The 19,919-nt window shown below is 40.2% G+C and overlaps 24 non-coding genes across 24 annotated transcripts; 17 read left to right on the top strand and 7 right to left on the bottom strand.

Moving 5' to 3' along the window:
• Positions 1–134: 134 nt before the first annotated feature.
• trnar-ucg lies at positions 135–207 on the bottom strand. Its single transcript has one exon. It is a non-coding gene; the product is annotated as a tRNA-Arg (tRNA).
• A 318-nt stretch (positions 208–525) lies between these two features.
• Positions 526–599, bottom strand: trnai-aau. Its single transcript has one exon. It is a non-coding gene; the product is annotated as a tRNA-Ile (tRNA).
• Positions 600–886: 287 nt separating this feature from the next.
• Positions 887–959, bottom strand: trnar-ucg. The gene has a single exon. It is a non-coding gene; the product is annotated as a tRNA-Arg (tRNA).
• Positions 960–1,274: 315 nt separating this feature from the next.
• Positions 1,275–1,348, bottom strand: trnai-aau. The gene has a single exon. It is a non-coding gene; the product is annotated as a tRNA-Ile (tRNA).
• Positions 1,349–6,908: 5,560 nt separating this feature from the next.
• On the bottom strand, positions 6,909–6,982 carry trnai-aau. Its single transcript has one exon. It is a non-coding gene; the product is annotated as a tRNA-Ile (tRNA).
• Positions 6,983–7,269: 287 nt separating this feature from the next.
• Positions 7,270–7,342, bottom strand: trnar-ucg. Its single transcript has one exon. It is a non-coding gene; the product is annotated as a tRNA-Arg (tRNA).
• A 2,486-nt stretch (positions 7,343–9,828) lies between these two features.
• trnai-aau lies at positions 9,829–9,902 on the bottom strand. Its single transcript has one exon. It is a non-coding gene; the product is annotated as a tRNA-Ile (tRNA).
• Positions 9,903–10,765: 863 nt separating this feature from the next.
• On the top strand, positions 10,766–10,837 carry trnar-ucu. The gene has a single exon. It is a non-coding gene; the product is annotated as a tRNA-Arg (tRNA).
• Positions 10,838–11,470: 633 nt separating this feature from the next.
• trnag-ucc lies at positions 11,471–11,542 on the top strand. The gene has a single exon. It is a non-coding gene; the product is annotated as a tRNA-Gly (tRNA).
• A 208-nt stretch (positions 11,543–11,750) lies between these two features.
• trnag-ucc lies at positions 11,751–11,822 on the top strand. The gene has a single exon. It is a non-coding gene; the product is annotated as a tRNA-Gly (tRNA).
• An 849-nt stretch (positions 11,823–12,671) lies between these two features.
• trnag-ucc lies at positions 12,672–12,743 on the top strand. Its single transcript has one exon. It is a non-coding gene; the product is annotated as a tRNA-Gly (tRNA).
• A 1,125-nt stretch (positions 12,744–13,868) lies between these two features.
• trnag-ucc lies at positions 13,869–13,940 on the top strand. The gene has a single exon. It is a non-coding gene; the product is annotated as a tRNA-Gly (tRNA).
• A 155-nt stretch (positions 13,941–14,095) lies between these two features.
• Positions 14,096–14,167, top strand: trnag-ucc. Its single transcript has one exon. It is a non-coding gene; the product is annotated as a tRNA-Gly (tRNA).
• A 152-nt stretch (positions 14,168–14,319) lies between these two features.
• On the top strand, positions 14,320–14,391 carry trnag-ucc. The gene has a single exon. It is a non-coding gene; the product is annotated as a tRNA-Gly (tRNA).
• A 376-nt stretch (positions 14,392–14,767) lies between these two features.
• On the top strand, positions 14,768–14,839 carry trnag-ucc. Its single transcript has one exon. It is a non-coding gene; the product is annotated as a tRNA-Gly (tRNA).
• Positions 14,840–15,218: 379 nt separating this feature from the next.
• On the top strand, positions 15,219–15,290 carry trnag-ucc. The gene has a single exon. It is a non-coding gene; the product is annotated as a tRNA-Gly (tRNA).
• A 163-nt stretch (positions 15,291–15,453) lies between these two features.
• Positions 15,454–15,525, top strand: trnag-ucc. Its single transcript has one exon. It is a non-coding gene; the product is annotated as a tRNA-Gly (tRNA).
• A 376-nt stretch (positions 15,526–15,901) lies between these two features.
• On the top strand, positions 15,902–15,973 carry trnag-ucc. The gene has a single exon. It is a non-coding gene; the product is annotated as a tRNA-Gly (tRNA).
• A 379-nt stretch (positions 15,974–16,352) lies between these two features.
• trnag-ucc lies at positions 16,353–16,424 on the top strand. Its single transcript has one exon. It is a non-coding gene; the product is annotated as a tRNA-Gly (tRNA).
• Positions 16,425–18,185: 1,761 nt separating this feature from the next.
• Positions 18,186–18,257, top strand: trnag-ucc. The gene has a single exon. It is a non-coding gene; the product is annotated as a tRNA-Gly (tRNA).
• Positions 18,258–19,101: 844 nt separating this feature from the next.
• Positions 19,102–19,173, top strand: trnag-ucc. The gene has a single exon. It is a non-coding gene; the product is annotated as a tRNA-Gly (tRNA).
• Positions 19,174–19,335: 162 nt separating this feature from the next.
• Positions 19,336–19,407, top strand: trnag-ucc. The gene has a single exon. It is a non-coding gene; the product is annotated as a tRNA-Gly (tRNA).
• Positions 19,408–19,559: 152 nt separating this feature from the next.
• trnar-ucu lies at positions 19,560–19,631 on the top strand. Its single transcript has one exon. It is a non-coding gene; the product is annotated as a tRNA-Arg (tRNA).
• A 163-nt stretch (positions 19,632–19,794) lies between these two features.
• Positions 19,795–19,866, top strand: trnag-ucc. Its single transcript has one exon. It is a non-coding gene; the product is annotated as a tRNA-Gly (tRNA).
• The last annotated feature ends 53 nt before the right edge of the window (positions 19,867–19,919 follow it).

Raw genomic sequence — 19,919 nt, 5'->3', positions numbered from 1 at the left:
TTCACAAGAGCTAGTTGTTGGAATATTTGCTTTTCTTTCACAAAAGAAAATGGTCTTCTATTGGTACCAGAGGGTGTTTTGAATGACGTCAAATTGGCAGGAAGGATTAGTTCAATGACTGAGGCTAGATATTTCAACCACGAAGGGACTCGAACCCTCAATCTTCTGATCCGAAGTCAGACGCCTTGTCCATTAGGCCACATGGTCACAAAACATGCACCTTTGACAATTCACAAGTGCCATTGTTCATCTCCTAATTGAAACTAGTGTTTGCAAGTTCAGAAAGTGACAATTGTAAAAATGCTTAGTATAATCGTTTTTTTTGCAAGTTCAGTTTGGGAACTATTATGACAGTAAATGATTGGACAACTTTTGGATAGTTATTCAGGTTAGACCATTTCAGAGCTTGTCGTGGACCAGGAGTGATAGGTTGACTGGAGACTTCACATGTGAAAGTAATCAGAATAAATTCTCACTTTTTGAAATAAACACTGCAGCTGCATTGACTTAATAAGTTAGATTCACTGGCCAGTATGGGGATTGAACCCATGACCTTGGCGTTATTAGCACCACGCTCTAACCATCTGAGCTAACCGGCCTACCTTTGTAGAACTTTTGAAGCGAGCAAAGTTAAAAAAAGGTACTGTTAAAAACGGTCAAATATCGGAGCAATTGTTGATAGTCAATCAGATCTGATCAAATCCCAGTTTGGAGTTGGTGGAGAAGAGATAGGTTGAAAAGTAGACTGCAGATTTCACAAGAGCTAGTTGTTGGAATATTTGCTTTTCTTTCACAAAAGAAAATGGTCTTCTATTGGACCAGAGGGTGTTTTGAATGACGTCAAATTGGCAGGAAGGATTAGTTCAATGACTGAGGCTAGATATTTCAACCACGAAGGGACTCGAACCCTCAATCTTCTGATCCGAAGTCAGACGCCTTGTCCATTAGGCCACATGGTCACAAAAAATGCACCTTTCACAATTCACAAGTGCCATTGTTCATCTCCTAATTGAAACTAGTGTTTGCAAGTTCAGAAAGTGACAATTGTAAAAATGCTTAGTATAATCGTTTTTTTTGCAAGTTCAGTTTGGGAACTATGAGAGTAAATGATTGGACAACTTTTGGATAGTTATTCAGGTTAGACCATTTCAGAGCTTGTCGTGGACCAGGAGTGATAGGTTGACTGGAGACTTCACATGTGAAAGTAATCAGAATAAATTCTCACTTTTTGAAATAAACACTGCAGCTGCATTGACTTAATAAGTTAGATTCACTGGCCAGTATGGGGATTGAACCCATGACCTTGGCGTTATTAGCACCACGCTCTAACCATCTGAGCTAACCGGCCTACCTTTGTAGAACTTTTGAAGCGAGCAAAGTTCAAAAAAGGTACTGTTAAAAACGGTCAAATATCGGAGCAATTGTTGATAGTCAATCAGATCTGATCAAATCCCAGTTTGGAGTTGGTGGAGAAGAGATAGCTTGAAAAGTAGACTGCAAATTTCACAAGAGCTAGTTGTTGGAATATTTGCTTTTCTTTCACAAAAGAAAATGATCTTCTATTGGACCAGAGGGTGTTTTGAATGACGCAAATTGGCAGGAAGGATTAGTTCAATGACTGAGGCTAGATATTTCAACCACGAAGGGACTCGAACACTCAATCTTCTGATCCAAAGTCAGACGCCTTGTCCATTAGGGCAGATGGTCACAATAAATGCACCTTTCACAATTCACAAGTGCCATTGTTCATCTCCTAATTGAAACTAGTGTTTGCAAGTTCAGAAAGTGATAATTGTAAAAATGCTTAGTATAATAGTTTTTTTTGCAAGTTCAGTTTGGGACAGAGAGTAAATGATTGGACAACTTTTGGATAGTTATTCAGGTTAGACCATTTCAGAGCTTGTCGTGGACCAGGAGTGATACAGATGGAGCCTCTTATTTTGGACCCCAGCATACAGCTTCCTGCCGACTGCCAGCCAGTTGCCTGCCAAAGACCAGTATTCAGGATGTTAGGCCCTCCCACTATTCTCCAATTTCAGGGTTTAACCAGGAGATGGCGCTATATATTAAATAACTAAGACTTAGTTTTTCACAATAGAAAATGCAGATATTATATAAAAAACTAAAGTTAAAATCTTGTTTTTAATGCCCCAAGAGCAATAACATCTTGTCACAAGCTTTTTGGAAGAAAAAGACTGACTCAAGAGACCTGTAGTTGACTAATTACAGGCCTCAATAAAGTTCTGCCATTGGTTGTGAAAAACAACGGTGGACATAGTGGAAAGTGAAATTGAGTGAGTGATATCTCTTTGTATCACTCCATAAATCAGAAAATACTGTCAACAGCCCTAAAATATCAATTTTCACCATGTTTTTAGGTATAAAATGTTATATAATTCAGGCTATGAATTATATATGACCAAACCCTTCTGTAAAAGCCTTCATAATATTGATAGGAATATAACTGGAAGGTTTGGTGTATGTAACTGCTGAGTGATTCTACAATTTAGGGTACATTCCATGTCCATTGATGTCCATTGATGATAATTATAATTATTCTAACTATTTTCTTCAAAAATATCATATTTTGCCTATTATTGGAAAGCATGTTATAATATCACACAAACATTATGTGCATCCTATGCTTTATTTAGCTTGAAATGTGTCATGATGTTCTTAAATTGTCAGTTTTTGCTATGTCCGTTTTTCAGTTGAGGGTGTCTTGGATTCAAAATAATGAATAAAAACCATTAAAGTAAATTTAAAAAATGATTCATTTATTTCAAAAGTCTAAATACTAAAGAATAATAACATATTTTTAATTGATTTCCCCCTTTAAATAATTTAAATATCTTAATATATGAATGTCCGCAAAAGTTCTGTCAACTATGTTACTAACAGAACTTCCCCCTTTAACTCAAAAATTGTTTGTCCCAATACCATGTCACCAGCATCACATGATGCCATGTTCCTCTTTGGCAGACATTTTGAACACACTGTGGTGATTGTCCTCTACATTTTTACAATATTTTATGTATAATAGCACATGGTCAATTAATATACTCATTGACAATCAACAATGTTACGTACATTGTTATGGTTTACAATTGTTTAATGATTTTAATTCAATTATATGTGCAAATGTGATGTTAACCTGTTCAAGAAAATGACATGTGGTCATCCAGGCAAGGCCTACCATTGAAATGATGGGTCAAAATAGGGAAATTGTCAACTAGGTTACCTGTCAACTGAGTTACCCAGTACTGTAATAACTGTAGTAACTTAGTTGACAGGTAACCTAGTTGACAATTTGTACGACATGTAGACGTCATTACACATCATTATCAATGGAATTTTGCACTTCTGCCTTGAAATTAACATAGTGCTGATGGTTAATAATGTGTCCAGTTAACTATGTTATTTTCGTCAAATGTTTGACTTTCATTGTCAACTATGTTGCACCTCATTTTTTCAAATTTAAAATATCTAAAATAGTGCTTCTGATATCCTTTATAGTATAATGTATATCTACACAGGTTGGAGTTTTACATGACATCTCTTAAAACTATCAAAATGACCTGTATGGTAGTTTTATAATACAAAATATCCCTAAACTTAATGACAGTGCTGAACATATCACATGAAAAAAACAAAACTTTAATACAATTATTTTTTAAACTTTAAAAAATCTTTGGATATATGGTAGAATAGACTCAAGAGCCTTTCAAATTTGATTTTACTTGAAGTGCAGGACTTAATCAAATGATTGTAATGACATCAAGTTTGTCCGTAACATAGTTGACAAACTGAGTAGTGAAAACATCCTTTCCCTTAAAATAAAAAAATATATAAAAATGTTTAAGCTTTGCAACTAGTGGATATGTTACACTGAGGAATATACTAACTTGAACCACTGATTGTTCTATCTATACATTTTATTTGGCATTAGTAAATAATTATGCACATTTACAGATATTTTACATGATATGAGTGATAACACGTGTTATAAGGGCTATTTCGCACAATAGGTGTGCCTTGAGATTTTTACTTGTCCTTTGGTGTGCCTTGGGCACAAAAAGTTTGGGAACCACTGCTGTAGAGAAATGTAAACGTTCACCATCCCCCACCCGCCTACTGTATGTTGCTTTTTGACATGTAAATGGATAACTACCCCCCTCTGAGTGAATACCTGTTGTACCTGTCCGGGGCTAAGCCCATAGGACGATGCTCTGATGTCATCACCCTCGCACATTGGTCCTATGTTTACAAAAAACGATGTTAACACTTTCTCGTTCTTAATATATGCTATATTTAGGGTCGATATGTGTTGAATTTACTTTAAAATAGCAGATCACTGTGATTCACTTCTCCGCGGCTCCTCCGTGCAGAGAGGCCCCCCCCCCCGTTGACAATTCACGAGCGTCTAACTCTCTCCCCCCTGTGAAGAGATATCACAGGGGGGGGGTTGGGACACACACATTCCGATGGCCAATTCGTTTTAAACAAAGAGTGGGGTGGGGGCTGGTGAACGGTATGGTCAATGTTTGTAAACACTGTGACATTTTGACTTTATTTGATCATTTCAGTTAAAAACTAACGTTCATATTTCATATTACTGTTTTGCCTGGCTGGACCTGTAATTTACAGGAAAGGAGTGCACGCTACTAAAGAGACACGCTACCATGGAAACCAAACAATGGTGTTGCTGTATTGAAGTCCGAGTGGAAACAGTCATATTTGGAGCGTTATGTTAGAATGAAACAGCGAGGTCGTGACTCACAAAAAAAAAGTGTTACTTCACTAACTGTAAGCTTGTCACTCAGAGTAACCTACAGTTAACTTAACTGTTGGAAAAGAAAGATCAGAGTTAGGAGTGTGAACACACAGCTGAGAGCTGCCGTTTCATTCTGACTGTTTAAAAAACGGTAACAACGGACTATTTTTCTTAGCGGATGCATGTAAATTTAAATCAATACATAGAACTATGTTTTAAATCAATAAAAATATTTTCTAAATCCATAAAAGCATTTTAATTAATATTGGGAGTCATGTCGTTACTTTGTTGAGAATGTGGCCATGTAATAAGCGGGATAATTTGCAGCGACTTGGTCATTATGGGGAAAAATAACACCCAGGGATCAGTAATTTTTAGTGAATTACTGAGTTTAGGCACGTTAATAACATTTTAATGAAGTTGAATACAGTATATTCATATTTGTCAGTGATTTCATGTCAATTCGGCGGACATAAACGATTAAATTAGGATTAAAAATCGAGAGCCGGCTGCTGTTCGTTACGGTAACCCAACTAGGACACTTGACACAGTGGCTTTTGGCAAAGCACACAAAGAAAACAAAAAAAACCGAGAGAGATGAGTTATTGTTATTACAACGTGACTTCACTATTATTTAACAACTATTTTTATTGGGTTCTTTTATTTGGGGTTAAGTACATTGTCAGAATAAGTGAGAAATGGATTTAACTTCTGTTAGACAGCTATCATACTGAATAAATATTTATGCAAAAATGTATGGCATTAATAATGTATATCTAATTACATTTAAAAATGTATGGCATTAATAATGTATATCTAATTACATTAACTGTGAATGTCTTTCATTTTATTTAAAATGAAATAAAATTACATAAAACATTTTCCATAAAAAAGTTGATTCAAGAACAAATCAGTACTTTTCTTATATGACTATTATTGCTAAATTTGAAAGGTCTTTACCAGCTTTGGAATTATATATATATATATATATATAGCACCTTCTGCCATCCCATCTCTACTGACATATGGATCTTAACAAAGATCCGCTATACATTAGTACCAGATATACTGTACACGGACATTTTAGTGAACCAGACCAGCTGTTTCCGCCGGGTCTTCGCTTCCCGGGCATCACGTTGTTTACAAGTGTGTTCAGATGCTAAATAAAAGTTTAGCTTGTACTTTTGATACCCCGCCTCTCGGCACCACAACATCCAGTTTACTGTATTTCACATGAGCGATGTCGAACATTGAAAAGTCCTTATAAAATCTCTGTTATTAGATCAGTACTTTTCTTATATGACTATTATTGACTTGAACACTGAGAATGTATTTATTAACTTCAGACATTTGAAATATTTGAAATCAGATGAAAACAAACTGTAACGGAGCCTGCCGTGTTATCTATGATTACTATGCCTTACTGTACATTCATAATTTCAGCCGGAGGTAGGTGGTAGGCGTTGCGGAGGAGCAGATTGCGAGTGAGGTGCCTGTTCTAAACGAACTATTCCAGCTGTTATAAAGCATTAAATAAAAAGTAAGCAAGGAATACAGAATGTTTCGTTACGTAACTTTGTTGAGAATGTGGCCATGTACATGTACATAATACATGGGATCATTTGCAGCGACTTGGTCATTGTGGGGAAAAATAACACCCATCCTGATCGTTTCAATGAAGTTGAATACAGAATATTCATATTTGTCAGTGATTTCATGTCAATTCGGCGAACATAAACATCAATGATGATGATTAAATTAGGATTAAAAATCGGGAGAGCCGGCTCGTTCGTTTTTTCCGACTAAACAACATTATTAACAACAGAGAAGTTGATTTCACATGACTCCAGTGTGGAACCCCACTGCACCCCCTGGTGGATCAATGATCCATTGCAGCTGGCTTCACAATAATTAAATGTATTTATCATGGGGGCGGTATCAAGTCTGACTGGGGGCCGGCCGGCCATCACGGAACGTGCACGAACCGATCACGACCCTCGCATTTTAAACTGTCCAAAATAAGACGCTTCATCTGTAGGTTGACTGGAGACTTCACATGTGAAAGTAATCAGAATAAATTCTCACTTTTTGAAATAAACACTGCAGCTGCATTGACTTAATAAGTTAGATTCACTGGCCAGTATGGGGATTGAACCCATGACCTTGGCGTTATTAGCACCACGCTCTAACCATCTGAGCTAACCGGCCTACCTTTGTAGAACTTTTGAAGCGAGCAAAGTTCAAAAAAGGTACTGTTAAAAACGGTCAAATATCGGAGCAATTGTTGATAGTCAACCAGATCTGATCAAATCCCAGTTTGGAGTTGGTGGAGAAGAGATAGCTTGAAAAGTAGACTGCAGTTTTCACAAGAGCTAGTTGTTGGAATATTTGCTTTTCTTTCACAAAAGAAAATGGTCTTCTATTGGACCAGAGGGTGTTTTGAATGATGTCAAATTGGCACGAAGGATTAGTTCAATGACTGAGGCTAGATATTTCAACCATGAAGGGACTCGAACCCTCAATCTTCTGATCCGAAGTCAGACGCCTTGTCCATTAGGCCACATGGTCACAAAAAATGGACCTTTGACAATTCACAAGTGCCATTGTTCATCTCCTAATTGAAATTAGTGTTTGCAAGTTCAGAAAGTGACAATTGTAAAAATGCTTAGTATAATCGTTTTTTTTTGCAAGTTCAGTTTGGGACAGAGAGTAAATGATTGGACAACTTTTGGATAATTATACAGGTTAGAACATTTCAGAGCTTGTCGTGGACCAGGATTGATAGGTTGACTGGAGACTTCACATGTGAAAGTACTCAGAATAAATTCTGACTTTTTGAAATAAACACTGCAGCTGCATTGACTTAAAGGGCCCATGTCATGGCCATTTCCACTGATCATAATTACATTGTTGAGGTATACTAAAATAGATTTATACTGTGCAATTTTCCAAACTCACATTGGTTTCGCATACAGCATCTCTGTCAAGCATGTGTATTCAGCAGTATTCACTTTCTCCACTAAACGACTCGTTGGAGCTCTTGCCCCCCCCTCCCTGTGAGCCTAGTGTGCTCCGATTGGTCAGCTCGGCCACTCTGTTCTGATTAGTCAACCACCAGAGAGGCTGCGCCCATGTCTAACAGTGCTTTTCCCGGCTGCTCTCAGCGGAACATCAGTCTTATCATGGCGTCGGTACAGCCGTATATTTTATATACATATATATTTTTAACTGTTGTTATAGAAGAGTGTGACGGCCCCAGGGCCTTTGTCTTACGATGGGGTGGAGCTGAAGAGGCTAATCAGCACGATCACGGACACCTCCGGAGCCGAGGTGCTATTAAGCCCAGCTGCCCGGAGTCACACGACGGCCCCTGTCTCTCTCCAAAGCGGCTGCAGGAAGACTAACTCTGCGATCCTCTCAACCACCTATCTCTGCATTTACCACAATAAATGTGCCGTGGTTTTGTAAACTCGTGTATGTCTCCTTGCCTTTCCGTTGTGGCCTACGAGCCGCTCATAACAAAGAGTAAGTTATTTTTACCCGTTATAAACTACTACTGTTTGATGAGAAATCAAATCATGGTTTGCTATATATGAATTCAGGGAAGAAAGGATAGGCCTACTAAGTATTTCCATTAAACTTTATTTTTAGAAATGTACAAAATGAACATAAATATACATATATACACACGGTATATCATCCATTCCTCCTCGCATCTTGCCTGCGCACAGCCGGTGCGGTGCCTTTTAGCACGAGGCCTCAGTAGTAGTAGAAGTCCCGTCCCCGTCATGGATTGTCCGCCAGGATCTGGCTGGACGAAATCAAATGCAAATCACAAAATATTAGAGAAACTTAGTTGTTTTAGATTCGTTAGTAGTAGTTGTGTAATGAACAGCTTGCCTGCTAATATGCTAACCTAGCTTTGTTTACCTTGGTAGCTAACACGATATGAACGTTAGCTTGGAGGAAAGGCAACTATAATGCAGTGTAATAAAACTACTATGAACAAAAGCTAGTGGTTCATATTAGGCTAGCAATAACGTGTTTATAATTGCAATCGTATACGGGTATTCTGCTACCATACAATGTAACTTGCATGAATACATTGTTTTGCGCTAGCATACAGTTAGCCTCGTTAGCTACATGCAGTATATGTACTGTCACAATGTACGGTAAATCACCCGGAGTATACTGTATGAGTATTCCGTGTGTGTGACTGCAGACATTCTCCTGCCATGACAAACATGTAAGGCCATCTGCTGACATTGTAGTTGATATATTTAAACACTAGCAACGTAGCATCACAAAAATGTTTTTCCGACCAAACCTAGCTTAGCTCCGTGTGTTAGATCGGTTGCATACATGCTACGCCAGCTATAATGTAATTACGTTTCGCGACTGACCGCACGGCAAATCACCCGGAGTATACTGTCAATAGGTATTTTGTGTGTGAATGCAGACATTCTCCTGCTATGAGATACATGTATGCAAGGCCATCTGCTGATATTAGAGTTGATATATGGAAACTCTAGCAACTTAGTTAGCACAGTTAGCACTGTGTCAATGGCTTAGCAGTCCAACACAGTTTACACATTTAAACAGTCTTGTTTGATAAATACACAAATAACAATGCAAACTTACAGGTTGTATACCCGGATCTTCCCCTGCTCCAAACGGTCCAAACAAGCTGTGCATATCCGGCCTCAAACTGGGCAATGTTTTTGGAAGCTTTCGTCTGTGAAATGCCGGTTCTTCGAACCTCTGGAGGAGGAACACGCCGCTGCTGGTGTGGCCATAGCTCTTCGGGATTGGTCCATTTCGTTCCGGGTACCGCATGACATCAGGCGGTACCCGGAAGAATCAAATGGGCAGTGACGTATCTCCAGGGGTTTTGGGGAGGTATTTTCTGTGTTAGAGTTTTACTCGCTACAGGGTGTACTTTGAGGGTTTTGACTCTGCACACCGTTTACATGCATAAAAACCTTCATAACACACAAGGGGACGGGTAATAACCGGAAAAGCATGACATGGGAGCTTTAATAAGTTAGATTCACTGGCCAGTATGGGGATTGAACCCATGACCTAGGCGTTATTAGCACCACGCTCTAACCATCTGAGCTAACCGGCCTACCTTTGGAGAACTTTTGAAACGAGCAAAGTTCAAAAAAGGTACTGTTAAAAATGGTCAAATATCGGAGCAATTGTTGATAGTCAATCAGATCTGATCAAATCCCAGTTTGGAGTTGGTGGAGAAGAGATAGCTTGAAAAGTAGACTGCAGATTTCACTAGAGCTAGTTGTTGGAATATTTGCTTTTCTTTCACAAAAGAAAATGGTCTTCTATTGGACCAGAGGGTGTTTTGAATGAAGTCAAATTGGCAGGAAGGATTAGTTCAATGACTGAGGCTAGATATTTCACCAACGAAGGGACTCAAACCCTCAATCTTCTGATCCAAAGTCAGACGCCTTGTCCATTAGGCCACATGGTCACAAAAAACGCACCTTTCACAATTCACAAGTGCCATTGTTCATCTCCTAATTGAAACTAGTGTTTGCAAGTTCAGAAAGTGACAATTGTTCAAATGCTTAGTATAATCGTTTTTTTTGCAAGTTCAGTTTGGGACAGAGAGTAAATGATTGGACAACTTTTGGATAGTTATTCAGGTTAGACCATTTCATAATTTTAAATGCAGGATTACTTTTGGCATAAACCTTTCTGAGAAATTGGCAACTATGCAATGGAAAAGCTTTTGTGTAGCGATGGTGGTATAGTGGTGAGCATAGCTCCCTTCCAAGCAGTTGACCTGGGTTCGATTCCCAGCCATTGCAGTTGTTACTTCTATTCTTAACTTTGTTGCATGAGAATCAAGTCTGATGAAACCGGCCAAAAACCTCTTAACCGAAGCAATGGTGGTCTTGTGGTGACTTTTAGTACATTTAGTATCAACAGTTGGAGAAATAGTCAACTATGCAATGAAAAGCCTTTTGTGTAGCGATGGTGGTATAGTGGTGAGCATAGCTACCTTCTAAGCAGTTGACCTGGGTTCGATTCCCAGCCATCACACATGTTACTTCTATACTAATTATTGATTCATGAGAATCCAGTCTGATGAACCCGGCTAAAAACCCCTTAACCGAAGCAATGGTGGTATAGTGGTGACATTTAGTCAATTTAGTATCAATGGTCGGAGAAATAGGCAACTATGCAATGAAAAGATTTTTGTGTAGCAATGGTGGTATAGTGGTGAGCATAGCTGCCTTCCAAGCAGTTGACCTGTGTTCGATTCCCAGCCATTGCAGTTGTTACTTCTATACTGATTATTGATTCATGAGAATCCAGTCTGATGAACCCGGCTAAAAACCCCTTAACCGAAGCAATGGTGGTATAGTGGTGACTTTTAGTCAATTTAGTATCAACAGTGGGAGAAATAGCCAACTATGCAATGAAAAGCCTTTTGTGTAGTGATGGTGGTATAGTGGTGAGCATAGCTGCCTTCCAAGCAGTTGACCTTGGTTCGATTCCCAGCCATCGCAGTTGTTACTTCTATACTGATTATTGATTCATGAGAATCCAGTCTGATGAACCCGGCTAAAAACCCCTTAACCGAAGCAATGGTGGTATACTGGTGACTTTAAGTCAATTTAGTATCAACGGTCGGAGAAATAGGCAACTATGCAATGAAAATATTTTTGTGTAGCGATGGTGGTATAGTGGTGAGCATAGCTGCCTTCCAAGCAGTTGACCTGGGTTCGATTCCCAGCCATCGCAGTTGTTACTTCTATACTTAACTTTGATGCATGAGAAGCCAGAATGATGGTTCACATTAGGGTCTTTCGCTAAAAGTTGTAATAGGGAAGACCGTCAAAGTCTTTTCCCTACCAATTCAGCAGTATGCTTCATTTTAAATGCAGGATTACTTTTGGCATAAACCTTTCGGAGATATTGGCAACCATGCAATGAAAAAAATGTTTGTCTTGCGATGGTGGTATAGTGGTGAGCATAGCTGCCTTCCAAGCAGTTGACCTGGGTTCGATTCCCAGCCATCACAGTTGTTACTTCTATACTTAACTTTGATTCATGAGAATCCAGTCTGATGAACCCGGCTAAAAACCCCTTAACCGAAGCAATGGTGGTATTATGGTGACTTTTAGTCAATTTAGTATCGACGGTTGGAGAAATAGGCAACTATGCAATGCAAAGCCTTATGTGTAGCGATGGTGGTATAGTGATGAGCATAGCTGCCTTCCAAGCAGTTGACCTGGGTTCGATTCCCAGCCATCGCAGTTGTTACTTCTATACTTAACTTTGATGCATGAGAATCAAGTCTGATGAAACCTTGTAACCAAAGCAATGGTGGTGACTTTTAGTCAATTTAGTATCAACAGTGGGAGAAATAGCCAACTATGCAATGAAAAGCCTTTTGTGTAGAGATGGTGGTATAGTCCGGAGCATAGCTGCCTTCCAAGCAGTTGACCTGTGTTCGATTCCCAGCCATTGCAGTTGTTACTTCTATACTGATTATTGATTCATGAGAATCCAGTCTGATGAACCCGGCTAAAAACCCCTTAACCGAAGCAATGGTGGTATCGTGGTGACTTTTAGTCAATTTAGTATCAACAGTGGGAGAAATAGCCAACTATGCAATGAAAAGCCTTTTGTGTAGTGATGGTGGTATAGTGGTGAGCAAAGCTGCCTTCCAAGCAGTTGACCTTGGTTCGATTCCCAGCCATCGCAATTGTTACTTCTATACTGATTATTGATTCATGAGAATCCAGTCTGATGAACCCGGCTAAAAACCCCTTAACCGAAGCAATGGTGGTATACTGGTGACTTTAAGTCAATTTAGTATCAACGGTCGAAGAAATAGGCAACTATGCAATGAAAATATTTTTGTGTAGCGATGGTGGTATAGTGGTGAGCATAGCTGCCTTCCAAGCAGTTGACCTGGGTTCGATTCCCAGCCATCGCAGTTGTTACTTCTATACTTAACTTTGATGCATGAGAATCAAGTCTGATGAAACCTTGTAACCGAAGCAATGGTCGTATGGTGGTGACTTTCAGTCCATCAACAGTGGGAGAAATAGCCAACTATGCAATGAAAAGCCTTTTGTGTAGAGATGGTAGAGATGGTGGTATAGTGGTGAGCATAGCTGCCTTCCAAGCAGTTGACCTGGGTTCGATTCCCAGCCATTGCAGTTGTTACTTCTATACTGATTATTGATTCATGAGAATCCAGTCTGATGAACCCGGCTAAAAACCCCTTAACCGAAGCAATGGTGGTATAGTGGTGACTTTTAGTCAATTTAGTATCAACAGTGAGAGAAATAGCCAACTATGCAATGAAAAGCCTTTTGTGTAGCGATGGTGGTATAGTGTTGAGCATAGCTGCCTTCCAAGCAGTTGACCAGGGTTCGATTCCCAGCCATCGCAGTTGTTACTTCTATACTTAATTTTGATGCATGAGAATCAAGTCTGATGAACCCGGCTAAAAAACCCTTAACCGAAGCAATGGTGGTATTGTGGTGACTTTAAGTCAATTTAGTATCAACGGTCAGAGAAATAGGCAACTATGCAATGAAAAGCCTTTTGTGTAGAGATGGTGGTATAGTGGTATATGGTGGTCCAAGCAGTTGACCTGGGTTCGATTCCCAGCCATTGCAGTTGTAACTTCTATACTGAACTTTGATGCATGAGAAGCCAAAATGATGGTTCACATTAAGGTCTTTGGCTAAAAATTGTAATAGGGAAGACCGTCAAAATCTTTTCCCCACCAATTCAGCAGTATGCTTCATTTTAAATGCATGATTACTTTTGGCATAAACCTTTCGGAGAAATTGGCAACCATGCAATGAAAAAACTTTTGTCTTGCGATGGTGGTATAGTTGTGAGCATAGCTGCCTTCCAAGCAGGTGACCTGGGTTCGATTCCCAGCCATCGCAGTTGTTACTTCTATACTAATTATTGATTCATGAGAATCCAGTCTGATGAACCTGGCTAAAAACCCCTTAACCGAAACAATAGTGGTGACATTTAGTCAATTTAGTATCAACGGTCGGAGAAATAGGCAACTATGCAATGAAAAGATTTTTGTGTAGCGATGGTGGTATAGTGGTGAGCATAGCTGCCTTCCAAGCAGTTGACCTGGGTTCGATTCCCAGCCATCGCAGTTGTTACTTCTATACTAATTATTGATTCATGAGAATCCAGTCTGATGAACCTGGCTAAAAACCCCTTAACCGAAACAATAGTGGTGACATTTAGTCAATTTAGTATCAACGGTCGGAGAAATAGGCAACTATGCAATGAAAAGATTTTTGTGTAGCGATGGTGGTATAGTGGTGAGCATAGCTGCCTTCCAAGCAGTTGACCTGGGTTCGATTCCCAGCCATCGCAGTCGTTACTTCTATACTTAACTTTGATGCATGAGAATCAAGTCTGATGAAACCTTGTAACCGAAGCAATGGTGGTATAGTGGTGACTTTTAGTCAATTTAGTATCAACAGTTGGAGAAATAGCCAACTATGCAATGAAAAGCCTTTTGTGTAGCGATGGTGGTATAGTGGTGAGCATAGCTGCCTTCCAAGCAGTTGACCTGGGTTCGATTCCCAGCCATCGCAGTTGTTAATTCTATACTTAACTTTGATGCATGAGAATCAAGTCTGATGAAACCTTGTAACCGAAGCAATGGTGGTATAGTGGTGACTTTTAGTCAATTTAGTATCAACAGTTGGAGAAATAGCCAAATATGCAATGAAAAGCCCTTTGTGTAGAGATGGTGGTATAGTGGTGAGCATAGCTGCCATCCAAGCAGTTGACCTGGGTTCAATTCCCAGCCATCGCAGTTGTTACTTCTATACTTAATTTTGATGCATGAGAATCAAGTCTGATGAAACCTTGTAACCGAAGCAATGGTGGTATAGTGGTGACTTTTAGTCAATTTAGTATCAACAGTTGGAGAAATAGCCAACTATGCAATGAAAAGCCTTTTGTGTAGCGATGGTGGTATAGTGGTGAGCATAGCTGCCTTCCAAGCAGTTGACCTGGGTTCGATTCCCAGCCATCGCAGTTGTTACTTCTATACTGATTATTGATTCATGAGAATCCAGTCTGATGAACCCGGCTAAAAACCCCTTAACCGAAGCAATGGTGGTATAGTGGTGACTTTAAGTCAATTTAGTATCAACGGTTGGAGAAATAGGCAACTATGCAATGCAAAGCCTTACGTGTAGTGATGGTGGTATAGTGGTGAGCATAGCTGCCTTCCAAGCAGTTGACCTGGGTTCGATTCCCAGCCATCGAAGTTGTTACTTCTATACTTCACTTTGATGCATGAGAATCAAGTCTGATGAAACCTTGTAACCGAAGCAATGGTGGTGACTTTTAGTCAATTTAGTATCAACAGTGGGAGAAATAGCCAACTATGCAATGAAAAGCCTTTTGTGTAGCGATGGTGGTATAGTGGTGAGCATAGCTGCCTTCCAAGCAGGTGACCTGGGTTCGATTCCCAGCCATCGCAGTTGTTACTTCTATACTGATTATTGATTTTTGAGAATCCAGTCTGATGAACCCGGCTAAAAACCCCTTAACCGAAGCAATGGTGGTATAGTGGTGACTTTTAGTCAATTTACTATCAACAGTGGGAGAAATAGCCAACTATGCAATGAAACACCTTTTGTGTAGCGATGGTGGTATAGTGGTGAGCATAGCTGCCTTCCAAGCAGTTGACCTGGGTTCGATTCCCAGCCTTCGCAGTTGTTAATTCTATACTTAACTTTGATGCATGAGAATCAAGTCTGATGAAACCTTGTAACCGAAGCAATGGTGATATAGTGGTGACTTTTAGTCAATTTAGTATCAACAGTTGGAGAAATAGCCAAATATGCAATGAAAAGCCCTTTGTGTAGAGATGGTGGTATAGTGGTGAGCATAGCTGCCTTCCAAGCAGTTGACCTGGGTTCAATTCCCAGCCATCGCAGTTGTTACTTCTATACTTAATTTTGATGCATGAGAATCAAGTCTGATGAAACCTTGTAACCGAAGCAATGGTGGTATAGTGGTGACTTTTAGTCAATTTAGTATCAACAGTTGGAGAAATAGCCAACTATGCAATGAAAAGCCTTTTGTGTAGCGATGGTGGTATAGTGGTGAGCATAGCTGCCTTCCAAGCAGTTGACCTGGGTTCGATTCCCAGCCATCGCAGTTGTTACTTCTATACTGATTATTGATTCATGAGAATCCAGTCTGATGAACCCGGCTAAAAACCCTTTAACCGAAGCAATGGTGGTATAGTGGTGACTTTAAGTCAATTTAGTATCAACGGTTGGAGAAATAGGCAACTATGCAATGCAAAGCCTTATGTGTAGTAATGGTGGTATAGTGGTGAGCATAGCTGCCTTCCAAGCAGTTGACCTGGGTTCGATTCCCAGCCATCGCAGTTGTTACTTCTATACTTAACTTTGATGCATGAGAATCAAGTCTGATGAAACCTTGTAACCGAAGCAATGGTGGTGACTTTTAGTCAATTTAGTATCAACAGTGGGAGAAATAGCCAACTATGCAATGAAAAGCCTTTTGTGTAGCGATGGTGGTATAGTGGTGAGCATAGCTGCCTTCCAAGCAGGTGACCTGGGTTCGATTCCCAGCCATCGCAGTTGTTACTTCTATACTGATTATTGATTTATGAGAATCCAGTCTGATGAACCCGGCTAAAAACCCCTTAACCGAAGCAATGGTGGTATAGTGGTGACTTTTAGTCAATTTAGTATCAACAGTGGGAGAAATAGCCAACTATGCAATGAAAAGCCTTTTGTGTAGCGATGGTGGTATAGTCGTGAGCATAGCTGCCTTCCAAGCAGTTGACCTGGGTTCGATTCCCAGCCATCGCAGTTGTTACTTCTATACTGATTATTGATTTATGAGAATCCAGTCTGATGAACCCGGCTAAAAACCCCTTAACCGAAGCAATGGTGGTATACTGGTCACTTTAAGTCAATTTAGTATCAACGGTCGGAGAAATAGGCAACTATGCAATGCAAAGCCTTATGTGTAGTGATGGTGGTATAGTCGTGAGCATAGCTGCCTTCCAAGCAGTTGACCTGGGTTCGATTCCCAGCCGTCACAGTTGTTACTTCTATACTTAACTTTGATGCATGAGAATCAAGTCTGATGAAACCTTGTAACCGAAGCAATGGTGGTGACTTTTAGTCAATTTAGTATCAACAGTGGGAGAAATAGCCAACTATGCAATGAAAAGCCTTTTGTGTAGAGATGGTGGTATAGTGGTGACCATAGCTGCCTTCCAAGCAGTTGACCTGGGTTTGATTCCCAGCCATCGCAGTTGTTACTTCTATACTTAACTTTGATGCATGAGAATCAAGTCTGATGAAACCTTGTAACCGAAGCAATGGTGGTGACTTTTAGTCAATTTAGTATCAACAGTGGGAGAAATAGCCAACTATGCAATGAAAAGCCTTTTGTGTAGAGATGGTGGTATAGTGGTGAGCATAGCTGCCTTCCAAGCAGTTGACCTGTGTTCGATTCCCAGCCATCACAGTTGTTACTTCTATACTTAACTTTGATTCATGAGAATCCAGTCTGATGAACCCGGCTAAAAAAAACCTTAACCGAAGCAATGGTGGTATTGTGGTGACTTTTAGTCAATTTAGTATCAACAGTGGGAGAAATAGCCAACTATGCAATGAAAAGCCTTTTGTGTAGAGATGGTGGTATAGTGGTGAGCATAGCTGCCTTCCAAGCAGTTGACCTGTGTTCGATTCCCAGCCATCGCAGTTGTTACTTCTATACTGATTATTGATTCATGAGAATCCAGTCTGATGAACCCGGCTAAAAACCCCTTAACCGAAGCAATGGTGGTACCGTGGTGACTTTTAGTCAATTTAGTATCAACGGTCGGAGAAATTGGCAACTATGCAATGGAAAAGCTTTTGTGTGGTGATGGTGGTATAGTGGTGAGCATAGCTGCCTTCCGAGCAGTTGACCTGGTTTCGATTCCCAGCCATCGCAGTTGTTACTTCTATACTGATTATTGATTCATGAGTATCCAGGCTGATGAAACCGGCCAAAAACCTCTTAACCGAAGCAATGGTGGTATAGTGGTGACTTTTAGTCAATTTAGTATCAACAGTTGGAGAAATAGCCGACTATGCAATCGAAAAGTCTTTCGTGTAGCGATGGTGGTATAGTGGTGAGCATAGCTGCCTTCCAAGCAGTTGACCTGGGTTCAATTTCCAGCCATCGCAGTTGTTACTTCTATACTTAACTTTGATGCATGAGAATCAAGTCTGATGAAACCTTGTAACCGAAGCAATGGTGGTACAGTGGAGACTTTTAGTCAATTTAGTATCAACGGTCGGAGAAATTGGCAACTATGCAATGGAAAAGCTTTTGTCTTGCGATGGTGGTATAGTGGTGAGCATAGCTGCCTTCCAAGCAGTTGACCTGGGTTCGATTCCCAGCCATCGCAGTTGTTACTTCTATACTTAACTTTGATGCATGAGAATCAAGTCTGATGAAACCGGCCAAAAACCTCTTAACCGAAGGAATGGTGGTGACTTATAGTAAATTAAGTATCAACGGTTGGAGAAATAGGCAACTATGCAATGAAAAGCCTTTTGTGTAGTGATGGTGGTATAGTGGTGAGCATAGCTGCCTTCCAAACAGTTGACCTGGGTTTGATTCCCAGCCATCGCAGTTGTTACTTCTATACTGATTATTGATTCATGAGAATCCAGTCTGATGAACCCGGCTAAAAACCCCTTAACTGAAGCAATGGTGGTATAGTGGTGACTTTTAGTAAATTTAGTATCAACGGTTGGAGAAATAGGCAACTATGCAATGCAAAGCATTATGTGTAGCGATGGTGGTATAGTTGTGAGCATAGCCTCCTTCCAAGCAGTTGACCTGGGTTCGATTCCCAGCCATCGCAGTTGTTACTTCTATACTGATTATTGATTCATGAGTATCCAGGCTGATGAAACCGGCCAAAAACCTCTTAACCGAAGCAATAGTGGTGACTTTTAGTACATTTAGTATCAACAGTAGGAGAAATAGCCAACTATGCAATGAAAAGCCTTTTGTGTGGTGATGGTGGTATAGTGGTGAGCATAGCTGCCTTCCAAGCAGTTGACCTGGATTCGATTCCCAGCCATTGCAGTTGTTACTTCTATACTTAACTTTGATGCATGAGAATCAAGTCTGATGAAACCGGCCAAAAACCTCTTAACCGAAGCAATGGTGGTGACTTATAGTAAATTAAGTATCAACGGTTGGAGAAATAGGCAACTATGCAATGAAAAGACTTTTGTGTAGCGATGGTGGTATAGTGGTGAGCATAGCTGCCTTCCAAGCAGTTGACCTGGGTTCGATTCCCAGCCATCGCAGTTGTTACTTCTATACTGATTATTGATTCATGAGAATCCAGTCTGATGAACCCGGCTAAAACCCCTTAACCGAAGCAATGGTGGTACCGTTGTGACTTTTAGTCAATTTAGTATCAACGGTCGGAGAAATTGGCAACTATGCAATGGAAAAGCTTTTGTGTGGTGATGGTGGTATAGTGGTGAGCATAGCTGCCTTCCAAGCAGTTGACCTGGGTTCGATTCCCAGCCATCGCAGTTGTTACTTCTATACTTAACTTTGATGCATGAGAATCAAGTCTGATGAAACCTTGTAACCGAAGCAATGGTGGTACAGTGGAGACTTTTAGTCAATTTTGTATCAACGGTCGGAGAAATTGGCAACTATGCAATGGAAAAGCTTTTGTCTTGCGATGGTGGTATAGTGGTGAGCATAGCTGCCTTCTGAGCAGTTGACCTGGTTTCGATTCCCAGCCATCGCAGTTGTTACTTCTATACTTAACTTTGATTCATGAGAATCCAGTCTGATGAACCCGGCTAAAAACCCCTTAACCGAAGCAATGGTGGTATAGTTGTGACTTTTAGTCAATTTAGTATCAACGGTCGGAGAAATTGGCAACTATGCAATGGAAAAGCTTTTGTCTTGCGATGGTGGTATAGTGGTGAGCATAGCTGCCTTCCAAGCAGTTGACCTGGGTTCGATTCCCAGCCATCGCAGTTGTTACTTCTATACTTAACTTTGATGCATGAGAATCAAGTCTGATGAAACC

Source organism: Trematomus bernacchii, unplaced genomic scaffold, assembly GCF_902827165.1.
Source record: "Trematomus bernacchii unplaced genomic scaffold, fTreBer1.1, whole genome shotgun sequence".
NCBI lineage: Eukaryota > Metazoa > Chordata > Actinopteri > Perciformes > Nototheniidae > Trematomus > Trematomus bernacchii.
The sequence above is the reverse complement of the archived record's forward strand: the minus strand, read 5'-3'. Positions and strand labels throughout refer to the sequence as shown.